This window comes from Brassica oleracea, chromosome C7 (genome assembly GCF_000695525.1).
Source record: "Brassica oleracea var. oleracea cultivar TO1000 chromosome C7, BOL, whole genome shotgun sequence".
Classification (NCBI taxonomy): domain Eukaryota; kingdom Viridiplantae; phylum Streptophyta; class Magnoliopsida; order Brassicales; family Brassicaceae; genus Brassica; species Brassica oleracea.
In genome coordinates this window covers 28,248,874-28,257,678 of record NC_027754.1, presented here as the reverse complement: position 1 = coordinate 28,257,678, position 8,805 = coordinate 28,248,874, and the positions used below count along the sequence as shown (strand labels likewise).

At 36.8% G+C, this 8,805-nt stretch overlaps 1 long non-coding RNA gene across 1 annotated transcript; it reads left to right on the top strand.

The window, feature by feature from the left end:
• Positions 1–2,139: 2,139 nt before the first annotated feature.
• LOC106301410 lies at positions 2,140–4,928 on the top strand. Its single transcript, XR_001262199.1, has 2 exons — positions 2,140–4,105; positions 4,548–4,928. It is a non-coding gene; the product is annotated as an uncharacterized LOC106301410 (long non-coding RNA).
• Positions 4,929–8,805: the final 3,877 nt, after the last annotated feature.

Below are 8,805 nucleotides of genomic sequence, written 5' to 3'. Positions count from 1 at the left end.
ATAAAAAATTTAGAATCAAAATCTTGGGTTTTTTTAGCTCATTGTGGAGAGAAAGTGAGAGATATGTTGTGTTTAGTTCACAAGAATGGAAAAAGAAGAAGGGTAAATCGATTTTGGGAGCATTAAGAGCTTCAAATTGGTTGTTCATGGTGGTTGTGGTATTGATGACAATAACAATCTTGTAATTACTTGAAGATGATGAGGATGAGAGAGTAAAAATGTCATTTTCGAAAAAAAAAGAAAAAAAAAATTGATGGCATTTTCGTAAATTATATGAACTTGTGGGGTGAATAGGGCAAAACCAATTTTCAAAAAAAAAGGAGGTTAGTTTTGTGTTTGACTTTAAGTTATAGGTCAATTCTGCAAAAAGCCCTTTTATAAATCACATTATATATAAAATCTATTTTCGTTTTTAAATTTTATAAATGTTATTTATTATAAGGTTATCTGAAAAAAAAGAAACCTAAATAAAATAAGAAAAAGGAAAAAAAATAGAATTTTTAATAATGACAATTAGATATATTTGATTCATTAAGGATACCACTGTAAATAACCGTTTTTAGAATTAACGTGAGAGCGACACGTAGGACACTGACTTCTCAAATAATATTATAAAGATATCTTAGTAAATTTTAGAAATATACATATACTTCAAATTCATTAATGTATTCATAAATATACAGTCATGGAAGTCTTCCAAAATACAGATTTAAAAATATATTATTAAATACACATTTATGAAGATTTTCTTAAATTAAAGATATTATAAATATTTATCAATAATCTTCTTAAATTTCAAGAAAATATTTTACATATTCAGTAATGGTTTCCTAAATATGCATATAACTCAAATTCAAAAAGATACACAACATTCATGAAGGTTTTCCTAAACATTTTTGAAAAAACATTTATAAAAAAAGTTAAAATTTGGGAAAAAAGTCATAATTATTTTTTATAATATGATTTAAAAAAATATTTATAAATTATTATAGGTATAAAAAGGATATAGTTGTCATTTATCCTTGGCCAGTTTGGCCATTGTGTGCTAGATTGGAAGTAGAAACATTTTTAGTTCTGTTTGAAACCATTTCTCTAATTTAAATTAAAATGCATTAACTAAAGTTTATAACATAACCCTTCAAAAACAAAGAAAAAAAATATAAAACATCATTCTTTTAAGTACTGAGGAAGTACTTAGTTATTACCAGTTATGAGAATGATATCCGAGGACATTTGCGACATCAATCAATGATTGCCGCCACAGCTTAGTTTCGTCCTCAGTTCTTGTCTGACAAGTCTTGGCAAAAGCCTCTCCAAATTTTCCAGTTTGTTTCCTAACATGAGATGGATCTAAGCCGTAGAAAATGGGAATAATTATTTGACCTGATTCGTCCTTGCATTTTACGATCTCCAACACCTCATTCAGGCAGTGTTTGGGTGGGCCTTGCCGTCCAACTAAGCCTATGAAACATTGAATTAGACTCATTTCACTTGGGAATTCTAGTCTTCTACTTGTATAAATAAAGAGATACATCTCTTTACCAAAGGATCTTCTCTTCTTGATTCTAATCTAGAACACTTTTTTATAGAGATTTATAGATTCTAAAGTTCACTTTACGTATCATCTTTGTAATGATCTTTAATCAATAAATCCCTTTGATGTTCCATTTTCTCATTTGATTTTTCTTAAACCTCAAAAATCTAATATTTATCATTAGATTCTTTATTGTATGATCCCAACAAACAACACCAACATAAACACTGTTTTTGGGTCAAACAGTTGGCGCTATAAAGAGGGGGTCGAAGGAGAACTATCTTCGAAGCATTTTGAACTTGGGAAAATACTAGATCTAACTTCATCTCAAGCTAAAGGAAGAAGCTTTTTCATGAAAACTTTTATTTTGATGTCGCCAAAGTCATCACCGAAAAGAGATAAGTTTTCACAATCCTATTTCATTATCAAAATTATAGTCATTATGACAATATCTTATACACATATGCGAGTGTAAAGAGAATTTTAATGATTCGATTCCAAATCCATTTTTAGGATTAATAATGATCGGCCACTTTGGAGCTATATTCGTTGGGTTTAACGACAAATAAATTTCAAGACAAAAGCCCAAATTGAGCCAAACAAACTGCTGGCCATCTCCTCCCAAAGCTCGAGAATTAATGTTTGGACGAGTGGTGGCCTCTGTTTCCTCTTGGCTGAGAAAGATTGCAACTAAGCTCGAGAATTGATCTCGGCGAATCTCACGAGCTTGATCTTGCAACACCTGAAACTCTCAGTCCATAAACTAGCTCCCGACTGGTGCTTCGATGTATAGCTTCACGCGAACCCGACGAAGATGGTCCGAGATGAAAAAGGAAGAGTTGTGGCCAGTCAACGGCGATCTCGTCATGCCTCCGTCTCGGTCCGCCGGTGAAGCTTCTGGGACTGCTCGAGCTTCTTTCCAGTCCGTGAAACAGGATCTACCCAGCGTGTTGCGATGAACAGCCAAGAACACGAGGACAGAGAGAAACGCGAAGACGCCAAAGCCATCGACCTCGCTGTCTCGTCAAAGCTTAAGAATTGATCTCTGGAAGCCTCGCCATCTCAACGAAGCTGAAGACTTGATCTCTAGAAAGCTCAAAACTTTATCTCGTCACAAGCTCGACTCTTTTCCCTTCCATTCGTCGAAACAGATCAGTAGCAACAAAGAGGGGCCTTGAACCAAGCACTTACTCTGCCTCAAGGAACAATGGGGACTGATCAGACTCCCGTTGGGCGTTATCAGCGTCTGCATGGCGTATTTCTTTGCTAAGGCTTTGCTGTGCAAGACGATACCTTTGGATGTCGTGGAAGGAAAGACTGGAAGCTAGCAGTGGCTTACCACGGACAGCGTAATGGGAAGAGGTGATACCGGTGGTTCTTGCAATGGGACCGTGGTATTGTGAAGCGTGCTTATGTGGAATGTCATCACAAGCTTGCCGTCTCGGCACGTGCTTCTTGTCTAGAAGAAACAGCACCTGAAACATAACCTTATCTCTAGGTCACCTCTCCATGAAGCCACGACTTGTTACTCCCAGCAACTCAGCAATCATCTCAGAGTTCGATCTCCGTCGCCGTTATACAAGAGTTCTCGAGCTTCTCGTCACAAAAATCAATATTTGTGATCTCAGTACAAAGGCTTTGTCGTCAGGAGCTTGTACGACACTTTATACTCTGTTCGTCTATGCTTTGAACTCGCAAGTCTTGAGCATGACGTGATTCCAACAAGGCTAGTCCACTCATCTCCAACGTCACGATGCTACCTTCTTCAAAGTTGCCGACGCATTAAAAAAAAAGATAAGTTTTTGAACCTTATAATATGACCTACGAGTATTAGAAGTTGCGTTGCTAAATAATCACTGGATCATCATCCTCTTATTATGAGCTCCGCCTTGTCTCGTAACGTGTTTAGAAAGTTAATTGTCTAGCTTTTTCTTCTCGTGAATAAGCATGTTACACATTGATATACATACGTATATCACGCTTGACCATATTATTTTAATGGTAACAGGAAATCTGTTCACGGCAACTTTAGTGTAAGCTCTACAACTTGGCCTAAGCGTTGAGCACGATGGTTTCTTCATCATGATTAACTCGGCATCTCATTCTTAGACGATTCGTTCTCAGCGGCCTATGCATCCCGTCGTCGGCAGCCTAGTCTTGATCTTGGGAAACATCTTCCATGACCGACCACACCAGTCACGGCATGCAACACGTAGGTCAACAAGACAACTCAACCCACCGATGTCATCATTTCGTCCACACATGGATCGCATCAATACTGCGAAGACATGTCTACCTATGGCAATTTGATTGTGACGGTTCGTTATGGCGGTACGTTCATGATGATGTCTATGGCGATTTGTCCTTGGCAGCTAGTTGATTGACGCTTCATCCATGACAACTTGCTCCGGTGGTTCAGAACACTGTCCTCACAGATCGTTCGCGCAACCAAAGTCTGATCGGAATCAGAAGTATATCGATGACAGCTCGCCCGGGACGGTCCGTCCATGACACTTCATTTATGGCAACCTAACAATGACAGTCCGTTCATGACAATCGTCTACGACATGGGTATGTGCCTATTTCATTGTCTCATACATCCTATTCGTAAATTCGCATAGATCGATCTCATATCTCTCTACGAACTGGGGGGGGGGGCTTACTGTTGGGGGTGGGCCTTGCCCTCCAACTAAGCCTATGAAACATTGAATTAGACCCATTTCACTTGGGAACCCTAGTTTTCTACTTGTATAAATAAAGAGATACATCTCTTTACCAAAGGATCCTCTCTTCTTGATTCTAATCTAGAACACTTTTTATAGAGATTTATAGATTCTAAAGTTCACTTTACATATCATCTTTGTAATGATCTTTAATCAATAAATCCTTTTGATGTTCCATTTTCTCATTTGATTTCTCCTGAACCTCAAGAATCTAATCTTTATCCTTAGATTTTTTATTGTATGATTCCAACAAACAACACCAACATAAACACCGTTTTTGGGTCAAACAGGCACCAGCTTGACGATGGGTACTTTTCAGAAAAGACAACCACAGCTATCCTTGAAGTCCTAATCGCTTGTTTAAGCTCTGGATCGAGCGAGTGGCTTCTCTCGATATCATTGTCTTTGAAAGCTATGATCAGTTTCCAGTCAAGCTCCTTTAGAAAGTGGCTGAGGAAAGTAACGCGGACGTCTTCCCCACTGAAGCTCGGGAAAACATCGTATACCCAATTGCGAGGACGTGAGAAAGAAGAAGGAGAAGCCATCCAATAAAAATAACTGTTCGACTTAAAGACGATTTGAAGAAAACAGAACGATTTGAAGAAAAAAGGTTTGTAATTGAGTGGATAAACTTTTAGAAAGTCAACTCATTTAGTTGTTGTTGTGTTGAACTGAAAGCAGACGAAATAACACAAAGACGTGATCCACAAGAAATACTGAAAAAAAAAACAAAATATGTTTCTTACAGAGCAAATAACTGAACTCTGAAAAAGAAAAAAGTAGAAGGGTCGGGTATTTAAGCACAAAAATAAATACTCAAGAACCTTAGAGCATCCTTGTTGCTAGGACCAAGATGAAGTTTCTTAGGATAGTTTATTAATATATGTAGATTAAGAGATGAAGTTAAGATAGTTGCGTAAAAGTGGAGATTATTGGTAGATACTTTTGTTGGTTCTTAGTTAAATAGAAAATTTAATTTTTTTTAGTAAGTTATTTGTGTTTAAAATAAAACATATAACATTAAAATAGAAAACATAAGAAAACTACAAAGTTGAAAAAAAAATTACAAAGTTGAAAAAAAAAATTACAAGGTTGAAAAAAAACATTAAAAATGCAAAAAATCAATTTTTTTATTCAATTCATAGAAACTTAAACATGAAATGTTAATTTTCAGTCCCAAATTGATCTCATATATTTTCGATCAAATCAAGTTTTAATTGTTTATGGACTGGTCTATGAAGTCTTGCTCGACGATCAAGTGTATTGAAAAGCTCAGTAGGCATCTTGACGCAAAAAGAAATATCCTCATCTTGAAACGTGTCATTCTGACCACTGCTTTGCTGTCTCTCTGCAGCTGCAAAGGCGCCATAGAACTTGTTAGTGAGTTTATTGATTTTGTGCCACCTCTGCTTACAGTTGAGATGCTCTCTCTTTTCACCCCTCGCTCTAGCAAGAGGACTTGCTGCATAGTATTTTCCTACGCGATGCCAGAAGGTTCCAAACTTTTGATCATTTCCGACAATAGTATCTTTGGATGTGTTTAGCCACGCACTGATCAGCACCTCGTCATCGGCTGGGGTCCATTTCTTTCTCTCCCTACGCTCCACTGGTGTGTCTTGAGTTGGAGCTTCAGATTGTTGTGAATTTTGAAAGGAGGGATTTCTGAAGCTCCAAAGACTACACTAGAAGGAAAATTTTCATAAGGAAGTTTTCCTGTTCAACACTCTCGTTTTGACTGTTCAGAAGGCCTACATAACTAGAGGACGGACTATATGGATGCCTTGAATCCATAGCAATAATAATAGAGAAGATAGTGAAGAAGAGAAACCGTTGTGGTTACTGGTTTTAGGAAAGAATAAAGAAACAAGATGAAGGAGATTATATGATAGAACGGAGGAGGATGGTTTGCGTTAAATAGGTGAGTCTGTGATTTGTAATAAGTTCCTATAATAATGTGTAACCATAAACAACCATAGTCTAATGAGAAGTAATTATCCTTACAGAGAACTACAAACCTATCAAGTTGCTCGTACAGGTTCATTAAAGTTAAATAGGATTTGGTTTCGATACACTCCAACTACACAGAAGTAATAACACTGTAATAAGTTTTGGTTCCAAAGTCTAAACAGAAGTAAAATATGATTTCGTTTCAGGACCATAAACAACCTAAGTCTAATCAGAAGTAATAACACAACTACAAAGCTATCAAGTTGCTCTTACGGGTTCATTAAAGTAAAATAGGATTTGGTTTCAAAGAAACTACACTTCGTTCAAACATAGGTAACTAAGAGTAAGTCTAAGCACTAACCAGAACAGTGAACCGGTACTCGCAAGTAATAGCACAACACTTCAATGCACACCTTTAACTAAGCATTAACCACCACAGTAAAATGGTACAAAAGCAGACCTAACATTAATAACGATTGTAGTTTGGTGGATATGTTTGTTCTTCTTCTTTAAAGAGTTAAGTATAACAATCTCACAATACCAGATTAGCTTTATTACAATCTCACAATAGACGATTAAAACTTTGTTAAAAAATGTCACTGGTTGCAAACCCGGGAATTATCACACGATTATCAAACTTTGTTAAAAAATGTCAATCCCCCATGAACATTCAAACACGATTTTCAAACATAGCTAACCCTATATCTCATATTTTCAATTTTAATTATCTCACATAAATCAAACCCTAATTCAGAAAGCAATCAATGTAACTAAATATCCATTCGATTATTTCAAGATTTTCACAGAGGAGAAAGACGAACCATGCACAAACCAAATAATCAGAAACAGCAATGATATCATCACAACAAAATCATCTAAATCTCTAAACGGAGGAGGAACATATACGTTGTTTAGATTTGAATCGGCGGACGAGAGGATTTCGATTAGGGCAATGGACGTCTGCGGAGGTAAGAACAGATCGATGAAATCGATGTCGAGTGACCGCAATCAACCAGAGGTTTTGGATTTGGGCATGAAATCGCCGGTGAACTTTTGGGAGGACAGAAGAAGAAATGAGAAGAACGATTGGGATTTCGATTTTGCCACCTAGTCGGCGTAGAGAGAGTTCGAGAGAAGAAGAAATGAGAAGAACGAGAGAGAGAGACACTCCTTTCCCGTACACAAACCCTAGACCCAACTAACATGTGACACCTGCCCCTGAAGGAAGAGCCCGAGAACTTCTTAACTAAGAAAAGAGATGGCCCGTTTGCAAACGTTTTCAGTATTTTTCATTTTTATTTCGACCCATAATAGCTAAGAAATGGGCTTAAGATATGGCGATAACCATGCTCTTACCCATGTCGTTGTCACAGTAGTTGGTGGTATTAAGTAATTTCATGAAGGAAACTTGTTTGAAATTCATTGATATAAAAAAAATAGATTTTCTGAAACATCATCTAAGTTTTTTTTTTTTTTTTTAATATATATTAATTTCAACCCAAACGGGCATCGGAGAGAGTACAGATCGGCCGGTGTGCCGGAAAACTCATAATACCACATTGATTGGGTTAGATTCAATCAACATTAGACTAAACATCATTTCTTACGTCATTTTGCCGTTACTTATCGCTTAGCCTATTCACAAGTAGGGAAGATACATTACACAAACTTTAAAGTCAGCGCAACTTTCTTAACTTATACTTCGTTATATCGCTTAGCCAAGTCAGGAGTAGGGAAAGTCATTGTCCTTAAAGTAATAAAAAAAAACTATCATTGTTGTCTTGAGCTTACTTTGAGAAGATAAACTCAAAAGAAGTCATCGCAAGTAGTTGTCCTTAAAGTGGTTGCTACTATTCGTACGTATGTGTGCTTTTGGAATTTTGTAGGAAAAAACAGAAGGGAAACTTGTTGGAAGTTTCATTGAACAAGACTTGGATTTAAATAGTCATTTTGGTCCGTTCTCCACTCTTCCTTCCAAAAATTGGAGAAGGAAAGAAACGTGTGTAGGAAGTAACAACTATCAAACACTGGCTGGAAGTCACTGTTACTAAAAACTTGGGAAAACGAAACTAAAATATCTTCAGTCTTTATTTATGTCTGTAACAGAGACATTCTACACAAGAACTATTATTATTTTGCTTTCTGTATGAATAGGAGGTTATAGGTGCAAAACCCGTGCATAACACACTTTTAAATAAGTAGCTTCAGTCTATAAGGCCTAGTCATCCACAGAAATCGCTCTGTAATAAACCTGCTGCTTCAACCTCCATCTGCGTTCATGGAATAATATGTTTAAATGCTCCTCTGCCCTGTTACGCAGTTATATATAGTTACCGCTATAAACAAAAACAATACCCGGAGCTATCTGAGCACAAAGGATTTGAAACTTGAGCTCTGAACTTCATCGTCGGGTCTCAAATCGCAGTTTTCCAGGCTCTGGTACTGTTCAGATTCTGCACCCGCATATGTTCCCAAAACATGAAACCATATAATAAATCATCCATGTTCTTACATATATTAACCACACACCTTTCACAATTTAACTTCCGCTTCTACTTCTTCATCTGATCCTCGTTCTAGTTCTGAGACGCTCCCTCTTAT